This window comes from Lathyrus oleraceus, chromosome 6 (genome assembly GCF_024323335.1).
Source record: "Lathyrus oleraceus cultivar Zhongwan6 chromosome 6, CAAS_Psat_ZW6_1.0, whole genome shotgun sequence".
Classification (NCBI taxonomy): domain Eukaryota; kingdom Viridiplantae; phylum Streptophyta; class Magnoliopsida; order Fabales; family Fabaceae; genus Lathyrus; species Lathyrus oleraceus.
This window is the reverse complement of record NC_066584.1, coordinates 60995325-61015653: the sequence shown is the minus strand read 5'-3', so window position 1 is coordinate 61015653 and position 20329 is coordinate 60995325.

Here is a 20329-nt window from a genome sequence, read left to right as displayed (position 1 = left end):
TAGTCACAACTATTTGAGGTCAGGCAATAAATTTTTGGTGTTAATGCATGTTAGAGACATAGTATAATGGACTATGCTCACGAAACATACCACACACAAAAAGAATATGCAAAAGAGGTGGCCTAATCTCATCCACACTTATGTTGATTTTCAATCAACTAGCCTTAGGACATTGAGATATCATAGGACCATGACATGAATGCATAAAGAAGGGGAATAAGATGAAGAGGGAGGGGAAATGGATAAAACTCCATTTGGACAAAGGATGACTTTTACCAAATTAAGATCATTCATTCATTTTGGGAGATCGAATATACATTGCACCAATCCCCTAAATCCAATGATCTTAACCTAGCAAAGTCAAATCAACCTTGACCAAGGCCCAACAATACAAGCCAAACTCATACAAACAATCAAAATGGCTCAACACAATTATTTGGCATTTATTCAATTTAAAAATACTAAAAATAATGCATTAAATTAAATATGGTTTGTCAAATTCCTAAAACCTCATCAAAACACCAAAGAAATGGCCATGAGATTTATCATAGGTCAAACAAGGTCAAAGGACCTTGGAGAAAAAATTTCAGAATTTTTATAGACTTAAAAGTATTTTTAAACAATTAAAAATAATCACAAAATCAATTAAATCATGAAAAAAATTAATAATGATCCAAAAAATAATTTTACTTCAAAATATGAAAGACGATTTTATTTAAATTTTTTTGGTGAAACTCTCATATTTTTTGGATCAATATTAAAATTAATATGAATTAATGAAAATAAAACAAATAAAATGAAATTCAAATATTTAGAAAAAACTTGGACCACTTGATCTCCCTCATTAATTGAGGTGGCAGATCAAGTGGCCATCATTACGCTTTCCACCACAGTCATTAGTCAACGCGTAACACAAGTGGTAATTACAAGCAACGCGTGAGATTAAAACATTTTGAACAAGATGAGTGGCTTTGAACCTATCCAGCACATCACCGGCGCTAAACCTCCGGTCACCTTCTCAGGCGAGCCCTACCGAACTGGTTCAGTCATCACCATCACATAAATGAAAAAGGAGGACATGATCTGAAAGAAAAAATGGCGTAGAGCCCGAATCTGACCTCAATTTTAACTAACTCCACATATATAGAAAGATATGAGGAGTTGAGTTTTGAGGTGTGTCAATTTAGTTTCTTCGATTTGGCCTCAAAGCAACTCAATCTTCTTGCCTACATTGGTAAGACTTCAGACAACCAAAGATCCAACAGAATTGATGAGAATTGAGTGAGAATCGAAGAGATGAAAATTTCTGGAAAATACCTTCAATGCTCTGCAGAACTTGATCTTGCTTGCTTCAATCCTTGCTTGATCACACTCAGGGAGCTTGCAGAAGTGGTTTAGAAATGGAACAAAGCTTTGGATTCTGGAGTTTTTGAATCTCCAAACAGTGAGATTCAAACTCAATTTTCAAAATGAAAATTCTCAGGTTTTCCTTTGAATTGTGAGGGTTTGAAAAGAGGGGGCAAAGCTGGCGCGTAAGGATCCTTTCAAAAGAGCTCAGAGGGCTTATATTTATAGCAATTGAGAATGTTATTTGCACACTTCAAGTTTCTTCCAAATTTGGCAATGTCATGCACATGCTTGCATGGGCGTGTACATGCCCATGAAGCAATCCAATTAGGTCCAAATGCATCTGAAATGAGATTTAAGTGAAGCTTGAATGGCAAGGCAATATGAAATGGTCATTTGCACTTTTGATTTTTCCACTTGATGCAGGCCTGGTAAAACCATGTGCATCCCTAGCAACCCTTGTCCAAAATCAATGAAATGAGACTCTTTGGAAATATTAGATCAAGAGGAACAACTCTTATGTTGAACACTTTTCCATTTGGAACTTAGATCAAGGTGAATTTTGAGGTGGATGTTTGGAAATTTCAACATGTTGAAAACTTTTCTATGTGTCAAGCCATATACCTCAATGTTCCACCTTATTAAAAATTTTATGTGAGCTCCAAATGAGAAAAGTGTCTTCATCAAAGTTGTAACTATTTCAAATACCTTCAAAATGGTCACTAATATGACATCATTTGGATTTATAATGAGAGAGTTATGCATTTTTGAAGTTGAGGTAAATCACTTGTTCAATGGTATTGGTCCAAAATGACCTTTAATGTATCCTCATATCACATGCTCATAAAAGTTGATTTAGCTCTCAGTACAAACATAAAAGTTGAATTATACATCTTGAATTTGATTTTTGAACTTGGAAATCTCTCTTCTCATAAAAATTGAGCAAGTTATGGTCTTGGGAAGTTGACTTTCAAATTAGGGTTTAGACAAAATGACCTATAATGTTTTAACATAGAAAATGACTTTCCAAGAAATATTAGCTATAGAAATCAACATGTAAGTTGTTTGTAATGTCATTTAGAATAACTTTAATCTTTGAATCATTTTCATATGGTGAAAATTGTAGGAGATATGGTCTAGGGGGACCCAGTTTTGATTAGATGAATTCATCTGGCTAACCACCATCAACCAACTAGATAGCTTGCAATTATATTGACTTTTTAGGCTCATGGTAGATCATATATGCATAAGATGATGAATTTGGAGTGTCCATTGAGAAATTTTATCAATTGGTAAAGAAGTTTGTTGAAGAAGTTACTCAAAATACCCATACAAACTAGGGTTTCCAAGGCAAACCAACTCCAAAATCTTGAAAAATGCTTGATCAAAATAACATGTAGAGATCATTTGGACTCATATATGATGCTTATAGCCATTGTGGATCATTCCTTGGTTGTGCTCTTAGCCATGAGGGTGTCAAACCCTAGATGTGAACTTGATAGATCAATGGTGATCATGCCCTACCTACAAAAAGGGTTAGGCCAATACAAAGACATATTTTTGGTATTTTGGTTAGTAAAATAATAAATATACAAGTATGATACAATCACATGGTTCTTGGTGATCTCTCCCAAAGCAAACCCAATGAAAGAGGGGTAAGGAGGATGCCAAGGTATGATCCCAAAGCTAATGCATATGATGAGATTGCATGAGGGATTTTAGGGTCAAAATTGGGGTCTTACAGCGAACCTTCATAGGTTTTGCTTTACTGGCTTCTTATCAGGTCTGAACGAAAGCTTTAATTCGACTAGATCACGACTGAGCTCATGCATTTTGTCATAGTCCCAGGCGAAGCAATCTATGAAGTCCTTCAGCACTTTGATTATCTCTATTTTCAAGTGTGGGGCGATCGTGCCACTAATGTATGTAAGCCTTTTCGTCGTCCCATATCCCAATTCTATATCTTCCAAAGGATTTTGCGCCTGCATTCTCATGGTCGATGTCACTGGGTCTTTCTCGAACCTTAAAGTCTCATCATCATAAATGTAGTCTAACCTCCGTCTTTCTGAAGCTGTCGTTTGTCCGGTAGAGCCAAATTTAATTTCTCGAGAATTCTCAGGCTTAATGGATTCGACAACCGATATTTGTTGAGACCCGACCTCCAAGGCCGCTAATATCTTATTTTTCTCCACATAGGCCGAAATCCGAGCAAAACATGCTTGACTCAATCATGATCTTCATCAGATTCAGACCATCGATTGTACCCTCTGAAGTTTCACACTCCCAGGTAAACCCGTACTAAGGGTGTAGGTTCACCCTGTAGCATACTTCACGCCCTTCAAAGTTATATCCCTCTCCAACATGTTTACATGGTGAAATGTTTGACAATTTCCAGTTAAAGTTAAGTATGTCAATGTGATTGACATCTACTCTGGAAAAAAATTGATCTGCTTCATTGTGTTCGACAATTCCATCAGGCTTCCAGATGGTAATTTTCTGATACATATATGAGGGTACACATCCTATTTCATACAACCACTCTCTACCTAGTAACAAATTGCAGTTTGCTTTTTTACTCCACCACCACAAACAGTGTTGGCCTTGTGGAGGTCCTCATCACTACGTCGACGTGAATAACCCCAAAGGGTTCGCTGGTTTTTCCCTCATAGTTGGACAATACCATATTGTTATAAACTAAATGTATGGTAAATTTTCTTATTTTATCTAGGAGGGAATGAGGCATAAAATTGACACATGCTCCACATTCGATCAACACTTTGTTGGTCCCTATGTCATTTACCTTAGCCCTTAATTGCAAAGGCTTCAAGTGTTGATGCATTGCCATGTCTGGCCTTTTAAAAATGGTGCGGTCTTCTTTTACTGAATTGTCATTCATCACATAGTAGAAGAGGTTTATGGGTAGCTAGTTATTCATCAAGACTTTATTCCTCAGCCACTTTTGTGACCATGTCGTACTCCACATGAAAAAAATGTATCATATTGCAAATAATATCCAATTCAGGTTCAGACCCAGAGTCGAAGTTGTCTGTCTCCATGTCAACATCTTCCCTCGTATTATACTTCTTACTTAATCACTTATGTGACCGTGTTATACTCTAAAGGAAAAACAGATATCATATTGTAAATGATATCTAATTTTGGCTCAGACCCTGAATCAAAGTTGTTTATCTCCATGTCGACGTCGTCGACTACTTTATCCTTTGTTGCTTTCTCCTCATTTATTGGTGACAGAGAGGGAAACAACCTTTTCTTAACAGGTCGTTGGCTAGTTTTACATTTATCAACAAATTGAATTATATCACTTCTGTTGGAGCTTCCAGCCTCTCGTGCAACTTTCTTATTTCTCTGGTGCCTCCTCCATTGAGTCCTAGTCATGGGTTTTTTTCCCACGTAGTTCTGTGATACATAAGAGTACTTCTTCGAAACATGAAAGTTATATATGTATGAGGAACCATAACAAACATTTACTACTTTCCACTTTCCCTCATCAATTATTGATTTGTGAGCAGGGTGTAGCCATTCACTAGGAGATGCATCTGCAATGGGGACATAAGTTCTACCTTGGAACTTTGTTAGTCCTTTTCCCATGTTGGAGAAAATTTATTTAGGTTTATCTAGTCGCACAAACTTTTTGGCTTGGTAAGGGTTTGTCCTCTCCAGCTCTTTAACAACTTCTTTGTCAAACATGAAGTTGTAACTCGGACACATCATGAATTCTGAATCTTTTAACCTACATGTAAGACGCTAATTTTGACCCTAAGATCCCTCATTGCATCATATCATTGCTCATTGCATTGCCTCAAGGATCACAACATGTTTGGCTCCTTAACCCTAGGGTGGGACTTGTGTGAGTGGTTTGAGACCACCAAGCATGCTTGTATTGTATATTATTGCCTTTCTTATTTGTTTACTAACCAAAAGCACAAAAATATGTCACTAACTCTTTTGTTTTGAAGCTCAAGTGATCATGTGCTCCCATGCTCCTAGGAGGCTCCTAAGCTCAATGAAGTGGCTAGATGAAGATGAGAACAAGCATGAAAATGGTCCACAAAGTTCCTAATCATCATATATGCCTCCCAAGTGTCTCAATTTTCCAATTTGATCATGATAACCCAAGAGCTTGAGGATTGTTTCCCAAGGAAATCCTAATTCAACTGTGCATTGACTGTGCCTTGCTCATGAAGCAACCTCAACCTATGATCAAATTTAATCAAGGGAAGTTCTTTAATTACTCATTTTATGCATATATGAGCATATGTGAGGCCCCTCAATCATTTATTCATCAAGATTGGAAGTTTGGCCTTGAGAAGTTGACCAGTCAAGTCATCTGACTAAACTGAGGTCCACTAAGATACAACTTGTGATGTGTTTGTCAAATGAAGATGACCCCAAGTGAAAACATGTTATTAATAACCATATTAACAAATTTCATGTTCATCAAAAATCCATTTGAAACTTGGAAGGTTATCATTCATTTCAAAACATTATAGGTCATTTTGACTGAAACCCTAATTTTGGATCAAATTCCTAAGGACTTAACTTCCTTATTTTTTATGATTTTGAGGTGCGACAAAATGCATTGGAAAGCTTAAGATGTATACTTCAAATGTTGCGTTGGACAAAATTTCGTAATCCTAAAAGAAACACATGTGATAATACAAAACATTATAGGTCATTTTGGACCTAAGTCATTGAATTTGAAAAATGCCCAATTTCAAGTGCCCATAACTTTCTCATTAAAAATCCAAATGATGAAAAATTTAAGTCTAAATTTATCATCTTGAAAAGATATACAACTTTTATGTTGGAGGTTTTTCCATTTTAGGCTTGTATCAATAAAACAGAAGGGCTTGAAGATGCTTGCATTTGGTAAAATTTTTCAAAGGAGAACCTAGACATGTTTTGTACCCAAACCTTCACAGCCAGTTTTCATAAATTTCAAATTGCCAAATGAATTTTTTCCCAACATGACTCTTGTTCCTTATTTCAAGGGCTTTCCAACCATTACCTACATTATATTTTTGGACTTTCCATGTGGGAGTTTCGAAGAGCTTTATGTTTATGTTCATTTTTGCATTTCACATGATAACTTGGTGTGCAAGCTTGTGCAGTCCCTTGTGCACGTCCAATTCACTTCCATTTGATCTCAGCATGGATTTTCATTCATTCTTGGGCCTTACATGCACCTGTACAGGCCCATGCAAGGAGGATTCAAACTTCATGCACACGAGGGAAGCATTGCCTTGCATCACATTTCAGCTATAAATAAGAGTGCATTCTCATTCAAATGGGAACCAAGTGGAGATCTGAATTGCTGTTGAATTGAAAACCAAACCCTCACTAAAGGAATTTTCAGTTTTCTATTTCTCTTTCAAGCTTGAATTTCAACATCATTAGTTGATCTTCAAAGCTCAATTCCTTAACCTAGCATCACCATCACACTTCCAGAGCAAGAGTAGATTAAGAGCTTGGAGAATTTGTGCTATTTGGAGCTTCATTTCAGAGGTAGAACCTCAATTTTCTTTGATTCAGATCTTGCAATATAATGTGAATTTCTTTGGTTTGTGCTGTTTTCTGAAGTCCTCATGCATGAGGCAGGCCAGTGGTGGTCTTAAATTTGCAAATCATGTCATTTCAGTTCATGTACCATGATCTTCAAGCTCATGTTTCTCTCTAAATAGGAACTGTGAGGAAGATCCATGGTTACAGGGGCGATGTACATCACCTCAGCTTCATTTTGATATCCTCAGTTTTCATTTTCATTAAACTTCATTTCCCTGTGCGTGGTGGCCGGATCTGGTTAAATCGCCGGAGAAGATGGTGGTTTCCACCACCATCCCCACGTGGTAGCTTCAGGACCATTGGATCAGGCACAAACGTTTTAATCGTGGCCTTTCATTATGTTGACTCAATTAAATACAAAGTGTAGCGCGTTTGACCAGGGTATATCATGTGACCGCGCCTCTGAACCCTGAGATCATTGCTACATCAATTAATGAAATGATCATGTGGCTGTGTTTTTTCCTATTTTTCTATTTTTGCTTTTAATTTCATTTAATTCCTTTTATTTTCAAAAATTCATAAATATTTTATTTGAAGTCACAAAAATAAGAGACCAATGCCAAAAAATTTCTTGAAAAATCTAGTTTCATATTTTGATTTTTAATTATTTTTGTGACTTCATTTAATATTTTTTGTGAATGATTTGGTTTTTAATAGTTTTAATTCATTTTAAAATACTTTTTGATATTTGAAAAATCCAAAAATATATTCTTAACATATATGGATCATGATAAGTCAATGAAAAATAGTCTCATCAATTTCTTAATTGATTTGAGATTTATTTGAGATTTTAATTCATATTGTGTTATTTTTCATTGTTTTTAATTGTTTTAAAATAGTTTCTGATTTCAAAAATTGTTGAGAAAAATTGTCAAAGCTTGTTTGACCATATTAGACCTATGAGAATTTAATTGGACTTATTGAAGTTGATTTGAATTGAATTTGAGGTTTGACCATATTTTGTTCATTTTATTTTGCATTTATTTTTAATTCAAAAATTACCAAAAAAATATGTTTGATTTGTTGACTTGTAATCTTCATTTCTCTTCTGTTTAGCATTGGTTGATGATGACTTGGTTCACATTTGATCAATTTAGTATGATACTTTATTTCTCTTTCTATTCATTTCATCTTCATCTCATTTCTTTTTATTTTGGCCAATGAGTTAATGTCTTATGGTTAGTCTTGACAAATGAGAGGTTTTAACCTTCTTTGATCCAAACCAAACTCAACTTGATCCAAGATCAAGTGAGTTGTTTTGTGTCCAAGATAGGTTGCTTCTTGGTCAAGCAAAAAAACCTAAAGTCCATACAAGGCCACTCCTCTTTTCTTTTGGCATGGCAAGTTTTAGGAGCTTGGCTTACTAGTCATGATCTCTAACTTGTGTTTATTTTCCTATAGTTTTATTGACCGACCTCAGATAGGTGTGACTACTACATCAATCCACTTACGATTGCTTAACATAGCGCTACATTGTCTTATGACAAACTAACATAACTTCACTAATCACTGACTTTAATTTGAGCATTTAATTTCTTGCAATTTACTTTAATGCAATTTACTTTCTTGCTCATTTATTCATATTGCTTTTTATTTTTTCTCACTTGAGCATATATTTTATGTTTATTCCATTTTCCTTTTGCTCATTTGAGCTCATTATTGTATATAAATATATTGTTGCCTTGTGGTTGTTTTGTCTTTGTTTGTGTGAACCTAATGCAAAAGCAAAAAGGACTTAGAATTAGGACATACCTATGCTTAAAGGAGTTCAAGAGCAACTAGGCCTCATGCCTTTAGAATGCTAAATCTGTTGAAGAGCAACTAGGCCTCATGCCTTTAGAATGCTAAATTTCAAAGTTGACTTCAAAGGACTTCCTTTCCAAAACTTATTCTTTGTCCATTCCCTTTATTGTGTTGTGAACTTTTTGATGTTTGCTCTTGTGTGATAGAGATTCCATCTTGAGATAGTAGAAAGGACCATTGTCATGAGTAGCCAAGTTAAGAGAGACGAGCCAAATGGAGATCCTAGGAGCTTGAATATATTTGTCTGATTGCTTGTGTGTTTGCTAAGTCCAAAGGAAAGAAGCATCTTGAATCATCTCTATGATTTCAAGAAAAGGAACTCCAAGGGTTTTATCTTCTCTCTCATCTTTGTATGCTTTAGGACTAGCCTTTCTCTTCTTCTCTCCATTCTAACCCAAGCCAAAATCTTTTCCTGCAAACTTCGATTTTGTCTTAAACTAGAAACCTAGGCCTTATGCCTTTGACTTTTCAAAACCTTTTCATCAATACTCATTTGTGAATAAATCTTAATTCAACTTTGACTTCATTTTGTAAATACATCTAACTTGTAAATATAACTCACTTCAAGTTGTTTGTGTGGCTCCAATGGCCACCTTTGTTTAAACCTTTTTTATAACATTAGTCATAGGTTTGAGTTATCATAGTGGTTGATGTAAACCTCACCTTATCCTTAGTGATTGGATTATAAGTCTTCCATACTTATTATAGGGTTAACCCCTCACTAGTATGTTGAAGCTTTCCTCACATGGTGGATTGTTGGTTTAGGTTGAGTTTTCTCCCTTTGATAACAAAAGACCTTAAGGTTTTTGATCAAATCAATTCACCAATCTTTGAGATTTTTACCCTGAACTACGAGGTTTTGATCCTACCTTTGTAATGGTACGTAGGCAATGGGTTCATCCATTCAAACAAAAAAATTTGTAAATATAATCTATTCTATTCTCATCCCTCCAATATTTTGCACATATTTTCACAAATACCAACCTACAACACATGTTTGCAAAAAGAGGTTCCCTTAGAGTACTAAGGATGTTTTGGGTGCATAAAACCTTCCCATTTCATAACCAACCCCCTTACCTAGATCTCTGACATTTTTATTAGTTTTTGATTTGATAAAACTTCCTACATGGCTTTTGTTCGCTTTATAGCCTTTCCTTTGGACAAATAAAATGCGGTGGCGACTCAAATTATATGTTTACTTTTGGTTTAGTCAATAAACCTAAAGGTAACGAAAACCCCGCTACACTACATCGATTCAAAAAGTTGACCAATTCTTCTTCATCTTTGGGGTAGAGCTTTGCTACTTAATCTTCATAGCTCTCCTTGTTGTCCTTGGTGCTAGCTTCGTCGACGGTGTCGACAATAATGATGTCCACTGGATCGACAAAGAGAGCATTGGCTTTCATTTCAACTTCCGATTCTAAGTTTGATTTCTACTTGTCAGCAAACTTGAGTCTGCCATCCTTGAGAGAATTTTTCACCAGGTCCCTGAAAAGTACACATTGAAAAGTTTATGACCCAAAAAATTATGGAATTTACAAAAACCTTCTTTCTTTCTTTGTTCTAATGGTGGGACTTTAGCCACATTAGGGACAACAATTTGTCTGTCGGCAACCAATAGATCAAATATTTCGTCACACTTAGTAACGTCGAAGGTGTACATTCTTGCAAATAATTTTTCATTTTTGGGTTCGACGAGATTCTTCCCATTTGAAGGTTTTAACAACTTGCATGTGTAAGGAGGCCCTGACTTTAGTTTGACCACATTAACTTCATTATCCTCCACATACTCATATTCTTAATCGGATGGATTCCCTATGTTATCGAATTTGACATAAGCTACCTTCTTTTTACTGAACTTGGAAGTTCTATCCTTTTCGGCCTTCAATCGTTCGACTTGTTGAACTCTATCGACCAATTGGGCTATGTCTCTCAAGTATTGGGTGTCTAACTTCTTCCTAATGGAGAAGTCAAGACCCTATGCTTCCAGTTCGACTAACTCATGTTCAGGAACTTGTGTAAAACATCTCACTTTCAAGATTCTAAACCTATTCATGTAGAATTCCTTGATACTAATCTTACATTTCCCATGTAGAATTGCTCATGGAATATGCGTTCTAATTGGACCCACATAAAGATGGAATTTGGGAGAAGGATGGTGAACCGTGTGAAAGCGTTCTTTGTCAATGATTTTAGAAAATACTCGATTTTCAGATTCTTGTTGTTGGCTAAATAACCAACTTCGGTCTGGTACAGGGCGACATGTTCAATGGTGGATTCAATAGTATCACTGGCGAACTTGGTGAATTTTGGGACCTTCCATCCCCTAGGAAATTTGGCTTGCCTTACATACTCAGACAATGGGGATATATAGTTTGGCCTGGGGAGGCCTACATCGAGGCCATTCTGGACCAAAACGTGTTCAACGACATTAGTGATATTATATAGTACCCCTACATTATCTTGTCGCGCTTGTCTCAGGACTTGGTCAACATCTTGATTGCGTTGAACTAGGACCATGTTGAAGCCTTCTGGCCCTTACTTTTTTTCGGCAACCCTATTTTATAGGGGGTTATACCCTTGAGGAATGATAGGCACTAGATTCAGTGGCGTTGGTGGTGCGCCAAAATATCAGCAATCCAACCCATTTTATGGGTTAATTATTGATAACTCATATTTTTGTTTTCTATAAGTGGGATAAACATGTTACCTATCTGTTGCATAAGTGTGTGAACCATATCATGGTTTCTTTCATCCATTAACTATCTCGTGACTTGAAGGGAGTTAGTAGTCAAGGTCAAAGCCCCCTAGGGAGGCAAATACGCGATACCTCCTAGTGGTTGTCCTAATTGGCGAACATTTCCCATGGCGGACGCTGAAGCCAAATCGATATTAAAGGGAGACGATGTTTCCATCGCGTTTTCAAAATACATTTATATACTAGGATGGATGCTCGTTATCATTGCAGTTTGCATGCCAAATGGTTGTTGCTTATGAGGTAACGACAAACCTAAATAAGAAGGCTTATGGTCTCTTAAATTTTGTAGTTCCCTAGAAAAGGTTGGTGCGGTTGACGCCTGTGGTGATGAAACTTCCACATCTGACAGTACATAATACTCTATTACTTGGCTTACGGCAGTGGGCATTTCCTCGACAGAGGTTAGATCCACTAATCTTCCGACAGTAGTAACTTTTGGTTGTCCTCTTGGGTTTGGAGTATTACTTTGGGAAGGGATTTGCTTTTTAGAGACATTTTGGAAAGTCCCTTACCACTCCTCAAGTGCATACAACACCGAAAACTGCACAAATGGAAGACATTGCAAAGAAAGTAATGCAAGACACCTCTTTTATGCAAAAAAATACCCGCACAAAAGGGTCCCACTAGGCGTGCTAATTTGTTCACCGGTGGTTTTGGTAAACAATCACGAGTTTGAAAGTCTGTGAGATTAACTCGAAAAATTTCCAAAGCAATTTGTGCAAATGATTTGTGTAAACACACATGCGTGTGAATTGAATGCAGTTGTCGTGTGAACGATAATGACGTAGAAAAAGACTATAAATGAAGTCAGGTTATGATAAATAATAAGGTAAAATGCAATAAATGACATTAAATAAATAAAAAGTAAAAAATACCCATTCCATTTAAGGAAACAAAAGACTAATAAAAAATATTGGATGTGGACACATACATGTTTCTCGCTCGACTATTTCGCTCTTTGACTCGAGTACTCCAGTGGTATGGAGAGTATGTATGAAATTTTGTGACTCTTGATCCCATGTATGAGACTTCTAGTTATTCTATTTACAAAGTCACTATCGATGACAGTTATGACCGTTAAGGGATTACTGCATTTACTCCATGTACACTCTTCAAGTTCCCACTAGTGTGTTTACGTGTCATCCATGACACTCTTTATTCATAACCCACATTTGAGTTGTAAATGCTTCCCACTTCTTCACGAACCGTTGATGGTAACTGCTCTAACGTGTTATCGATGCTTCCTATCAACGACTCAAGACTTGTAAATTTACTAAAACGCTTATTATCAAGGACTCAAGACTTGTAAATTTACTAAGTCTATTCTCTTACATGGTTTAGTCGAATGGTCATATTGATAGAATAAAGGATTTTGTCGTCTACCCTTCTCGAGATTCTGGACATGTTTCCCAATGATCACGTCCTTAGGGATTTATCCCTAAGAGTCCTCCAAACCATATATCCCTGTGCCGATGGCTCGTTCGATCCCTTATCATCTATCTATTGACGATTTATCATTAATGTTTTTTAAGACGCTTCATTAATGCTTTCTCATAGTAAGTGTCTTCTCATTGACATTCTTTATTGACTTTCTACTAGCTGAAAAATCCAAGTGTAATAGTTGGATAAAACAAAATTCAAAAGAACCACCCTACCTCCAATAGACAAAAATCTAATATGCCACACCGTCAACCTTCCTCTAAGTTTGGAAATAATAGGCACCCAAGACGCCTTCCTCTAAGGGCTAATACCAATGGGAGTTCCCCAAAAACAAAAGGGATCGAACCAAAACTGCAAGACAAGAAGGATGTTGTTGCCTCCAAGAAATCGACATCAAGAGTAATACCAAATAATTAACTTTTGGATAAATTTACCCAAAGATCTGGCACCAGCTCAAAGCTTCTAACCAAAGGTTTGATGGACCATAATTTCTCCCAAGAGCCTTCTCCGATCAAAATAGTGTCATCCGTAAATTGTGACAATTCAACATGAGAAGAAACATTGAAGTGAAAAGCCTTAAATTCCCCTAATGATATTACTTGGAACAATGATCCAGAAAATGCCTCTTCCTCCAATAGAAAAAGGAAGGGAGAAAGATGGCCTCCTTGCCGAAGCCCTCTAGAGACCTTTAAATCCTCTTTGGGGCTTCTATTCACAAGAATAAACATGGAACTATTAAACACCAATGCTTCTATCTATCCATACCACCTATCACCAAAACCCATCCTTCTCAACATACTCCTAAGAAAATCCCAAGAGACACAATCATAAGATTTTTCAAAGTCCACTTTAAACAAAATACATTTCCTATTGGCTATCTTGGAAAAATCCACAACCTCATTTAAAACCAGGACACCATCCAACAATTTCCTATTAGCAACAAAAGTAGTTTGACACTTAGAAATAAGCTTGTGAATCACTAATTTCAGTCTATTTGCAAGAAGCTTAGAAAAAATATTATACACACTTCCCACTAAGAAAATAGGCCGAAACTCATCAAGCGCAAGAGGATTATCAACTTTAGGGATCAAAGCAATAAAAGACATAATGATCGCTTTCATTACTATAGAAGATCGATAAAATTCGTCCACCGCTCTCATAAGATCACCCTTCACAATTTTCCAACAAGCCTTAAAAAAACTCAAGTTGAAACCATAAAGTCCAAGACTTTTATCCCCGAATCCCTCCCACACCACCGTCTTAAGGTCCTATAGTAAAAACAATGCCTCAAGCATAAATATATCACCCTCATCCAACATATGAAAAGGAAAACCAGACAATGAAGGCCTTCTAGAAACATACTCATGAAACCTCTTTTAAAAGTCCCTCTTGACATCCCTCTTCACATTATACACCTTATCTATCTACCCATCATCGGAATTAAGGCCCAATAAATTATTCCTCATAAACCTCTGTTTCATAGCTTGGTGGAAAGATTTGGAATTGGAATCCCTTTCAACATCCACTTTTGCTTTGCCTTTTTCCTAAGCATGCCCTCTTTATCGAAGCTAGATTGCCACACCCTATTTGAAGTTGAAGCCATTTTGAGAGGCATAACCTCTACATCTTCTGAACCCACATTAGAAAGCTCAAAGTCCAGAGCATTCAACTCTTTAATTGCCTCCTCCACTCCCAAATCTAAGAAACTGGACACTTCCTTATTCTAGACTCTCAATTCTCCTTTTAGGAGCTTAAGCTTTTCTTTCAAAGAAAAGATCGCATTCCCTGAAACCTCTAAAGAACTCTAAACCTTCTCAACAAGCGGGATGAACTCCGAGTGATCAATCCAATAATAAAGAATTTAAAAGGATTTGGGTCCTAATTACTATAATTCCCTTTGATCTAGATGGGACAATGATCATAAAAATCCCTAACCCCACCATTTTCCCATCCACCTTCCACTCTCCCACCAACACATCTAATAGAAAATATCCATCCAACCTACTCATCACTTTACCACTTATATTGAACCAATTAAATTTATTCGCCATCAAAGGAATGTCAATCAACTCTAGCCCCTCAATAAAATCATTAAACTCAGCCATCCCCAAAATTCACAAAAGAATTCACCCCCTTCCTCTCCCCCCTCCTCCTTAATAGCATTCAAAATCCCCACCAATACACCACTTCCAACCTCAAAACTTCCTCTTACAATCAATTAACTCACTCCACAACTTTCTCTTTAATATTTAAGACCGAGACAAATAAACATTGACAATATCTAAAACATTTCCTTTCCAACTCACTTTGATGCCAACATACAAGATATTTAATAAAACAAATTATTTTTCAAATAATAATTTTTCTTTTACCCGTAATATCCTTAATTATTTATCATTTTATTTCACATTTTTCTCTCTCTACAATAAATAATTAAGGCTAATTTTAATAAAATTTTAATTAATATTATTTTGAATTTTGAAAACAAAAATTAAAAAGATATATATTTTTCAAAAAGTGGTATTTAAAAAAAGAATAGAGGAAGCAAAGTAATCAAAATCGAACTTGACGGTTCAATCGTTTTGATGGTATTAAAAGAAGTATAATGTATTAAGCATTAGAGTAATACATGCAAACCAAGTCACTCCAATAGCAGTACATGACTAGTATTGCAGTAGATTAAAAAGACTGCTATGCACCATTATAATTATAGTTAACATGTGATTCATTTTATAAACTTGATTAACAAATGCAAAAGTGCAATGAAGTTAACCACCGATTATGGTATCAATCATCTGGTTTGATTCACTTCCGCTTTCTAACAAATTTTGTTTCTGTTATAACTAATATTCAACTACTTTTCTGCATGGGTTTCAAGAACATCTCTTTTATATTATTCACTGCTTCATCTCTTTCAATCACAACCATGATAGAGTCAACTCAAGTTGCATCAATCATAAGCTCAATTTAAAAACTCCCATTTAGTCTCAACTGGTATCTCTAATATGAGTTTTGTTAATTGTAATTCAGATTCAATTAAATTTTCTTTTAATTTGGTTTCCATATGAATTGCATTTAGTTTGGACTTGTATATAAGCTAAAGCTTAGTTTTAGTTTGTAACATAATTCATCTTGTAACTATTTTTAGTTGAGATTAAAATTATTTAGAATTATCTCTCTTTCCTCATCTTCATCATTCTTGTGCACCAATAATTGGTATCTAAAACTTTGGTTCTGATTCACAGGGAAACACTTTAAGACCCCAATTTTGGCCCTAAGATCCTTCATGGCATCATAACATTGCATTTGCAAAGCCTCAAGGATCATGAGCATCTTGGTTCCCTTTGCCTTTGGGTGGGACCTCTTGTGAGTGGTTTGAGATCACCAAGCATGCTTGAATTGTATATCATTGTTTTTCTCATTTTATTTACTAACCAAAAGCACAAAAATACGTCACTAACTTTGTTTGTTTTGTAGCTTGGGCAATCACAGGATCAAAAGCTTTTAGGAGCCCATATGCTTATTGATTTGGCCAGGTTTGGTCGAAGATCCTCAACTTCAAGTTAAGTCGAAACCTTGGAGATTTTTCTTCGACGGTGCCACTCATAAGGATGGAAGTGGGGTTGGGATCATGTTATTTCTCCTGACAGAATTTCGCCAAAAACTCAAATAGATTCGAAGGTCCCCTTTGTTCTAACAACGAAGTAGAATACGAAGCCCTTATTACAGGACTTGAGGCTTTGTTAGAATTGGGGGCAACTAAGGTAGAAATCTGGTGACCACAAAAGATGACCATTTCTACAGTAATTCAAAATAGACATTTTCTGGAGGCAATTTGTTAGTTGGAGATTTCGACAAATGGTTGAAGTTCTTTGGAAGTGTTGAGTTTTGGAGAATTTATGAGAAGATGGCTGTGTCGAAGCTGTTTTGTTAGAATCTTCCCTTTGGGTAAACAAATCTTTCTTGTCGAAGCCTGGGACTTAGCAGATTTTTGTATCTCCACAAAGCCCTCTTCGACGTAGGCATTTTGACAGAGTCTGAGCTTCAAGTGAAAAGATCTGAGATAACAACGAAACAACTTCGTCGAGCTAACACATCAATTTTCATCAAGTTCCCATTTCCAAATAAATTTTTGATCCACATGCCAAAAGCTTTCCAAATATTACCCATAAGGCTATGTTTCGTTGTTGGAAATGTCATTGTCGAAGAGGAGAAAGATTTAGTGCACTTTTAGGAAACTTATTGAAAACGCATTGCATGAGCTCAGTACACATTATTTGCACGTACAAAACACTTTCGCTGATGATAAGCATTCATTTTCCAATTGGAATTGGGCCCTCCATGTGCCTGTACAAGCCCATGCATGGAGGCCCTTTCCATCAATGCACACGAAATACTCATGCATTCAGCTACATTTTGCTATAAATACATTGCTCAGGCTTCTCATTTGGGGAACCTAAGGGCGCCTGAAATGCTGCACAATTGAATCCTCACCCTCACTCCAAAGGAACTCACCAATTTTATTTCAATTTTTCAGATCTAGAATTCAATTTCATTGATTGTTTTCTTGATCTAAAGTTCCTTAGCCTTCTTCCTTAGCCTTCTACCTCACATTTTAATTTCTTCGAATCTACTCATATACTGGTTATTTCTTGTTGTTGTTGTGTGATATGAAGTCTTCTGCATAGAGGCGACATTCTTGAACTTCGAATTTTTGAAACCCATTAAGTTCATTTGAACACCACAGAAATTCCATCTCTGATTTCTCCTAATGTAGAAACCTAGAGTGGATTTGGTTGGTACAGGGGTGATGTATATCACCACAGCTTTCGAATGGCACCAAGATCGTAGCATTTGGTTAACATTTTTTTTCTCTGTAAGTTTGAGCTTCATCGGAGGCTGGTCGAAGAAGACGGTGGCGCTGGTCACCGTCTGTTTTCCAGATGGAATCTGAACCATCAGTTTCATTTTCCAGATTTGATCCAGTCCCTTCATTGTTATGACTTTTTCCATAGGCCATGTGTCTTTCGTTTGACTCGCGTGTAAGGTGAGCGCGCGCTTATGAGCTGCGTGATGATCCACGTCAATTAATGAAGTATCATCAGATGATCCACACTTTTCCATCATTTTTAATTTCTGATTTTATTTTCTTTTATTTCTTTTAATTCCATTTTATTTCTAAAATCCATATCTCTTTTATTATTGGTCCAAAAAATGTGGGACCAATTGCATTATTTCTCTTTTAATTTCTAGTTTCTAAAAATAATTTTTAATATTTTTTATTTTATCATTTGCTTTTTTTTAATAATTTTCTCTTTCCTGATTATTTTTAATTCATTTTAAATAGTTTTTGACATTCAAAAAATACAAAAATATTTTCCCAACCTCTTTGAATGATGATGGATCTATGAAAATTATTCTCATCAATTTATTAATTGATTTGAGATTTTAGTTCAATTAGGTTATTTTTCTTCATTTTTAATTGATTAAAAATAGTTTCTGACCTTTAAAAATGCTGAAATTTTTTGTCAAACTTTGTTTGACCTTGTTGAGCTTGGGATAATTCACTTGGACTCTTTGAAGTTGATTTGAAGTGAATTTGAAGTTTGACCTTTCTTTAATATTTTAATTCAAGTTTATTTTCAAATATTAAAAATGCCAAAAATATTTTGTTTATTTCTTGACTTCCAATCTTCATCCCACTTCTGTTTTTTATGGTTTGACCTTGATCTTCCCTATCTTTGGTTAACATTGATATATTGGTACATTCCATTTCATCTAATGCACTTTATTTTCTTCATTTCCATTATCTTCTTCTACTTCTTCTTTTCTTTTTGATCAATGAGTTAAAGGTTGATAAGTTAGCATTGATTAGGGAGGTTTAATCTTCCTTGATTCAAATCTAATTCATCTTGATCAATTGATCATGTGAATGGCTTTGCATTAAGGATAGATTCCTTTTTAAATCATGCAAAGGACTTAAACCAATACAAGATCATTTCTCTTCTTCTTTTGGCATGGCAAGTTGTTGGAACTTGGTTCACTAATCAAGACTTCTAACTTGTGTTGTTGCCTACATTATTATTGACCGGCCTCAGATAGTTGTGATTTCTACATAAGTCCAATTACGATTGCTTAACATAGCGCTAAATTTTCCTTTTGGCACACTAACTACTAATACTAATCATTAACTATTAACATTTACTTTTTTCTCTTTACATTTATGCAATTTATTATTCTTGTACATATTATTCATTTGCTTTTCCCTTTGCTCATTTGAGCACATGTTTATGTTAATGCAATTTGCCTTTTGCTCACTTGAGCACATAATTGTGTATATATTATTGTACTTGTGTTTTGTTTTGATTGTTGTGGACCAAATGCAAAGAAATGGACAATCAAACAAATCAAAGGTCTAGATTAAAACGTTTAAACATGATCGAAGGGATGAGAGGGTGCCAACATACCACCGGAGCTAAGGCTCTGGTCATCTTCTCCGATGGACCTCACTGAACTAGTCCACCATTAACCTTCACTGAAATAAAAAGTGAGTACACTAATTTAAAGAGAAAAATGCCAGGAATCCAATCTTCCCTCAAAACTCTCAAATTCTCACTACATTGAAAGATACATGGAATTGAAAATTGAGGAGTATGAATTGAGTTGCTTAGATTTGACCTCAAAGCAGCTCAATCTTGTTGCCTACATTGGTAGGACTTCATCCAACCAAAAATTAATTGAAATGATGGAGAATTAAGGGAGAATCGGAGAGAGAAAGTTTGACAAATTTCACCTTTTGTTTGCAGTGATGAAGCTCGATCTGGATCTCAATTGGCTTGGGCTTGCTTCCACTTGATTACAGGAAGTGGAATAAGAGCTCAAATGGCTTGTATTCTTGGAGTTTCAACTTCAAAACAGAAGTGAAATTAAAATTCGATTTTCAAATGAAAACCTTCAAGATTATCCTTTAATGGAGGTGGGAAGGTTGTAGGAGCAAAGCTTGGGCAAGGTGTCCCTCATTCTGAGCAGTGAGGAATGTAGTTATAGGCTTGGCAATTGATTTTCACATACTTCCATTCAAATGCCAAAAATAATAATTCAAGTGTGCATGCTTGCATCAAACTGAGTCACTACCCGCTCAGGGGTCTTAAACACAGGTACAATAAGATTCACGTCATCTCCCATATCCCTCGACTGTAGAATCTATATTACATTCTCATCCATCACTTCTGGATATCTCTCTTGACAATCATACACCCACAGGGGTTCGTGCTACAAATGACACAAACGTCATGGTCATGTTCACAGTCACTGATTAAACACAAAGTCTTATGCATCTCCACTAGAGATCTTCGGATACGTTTCACATCAAAAACTCATAAATTCCCTAGACAGCCG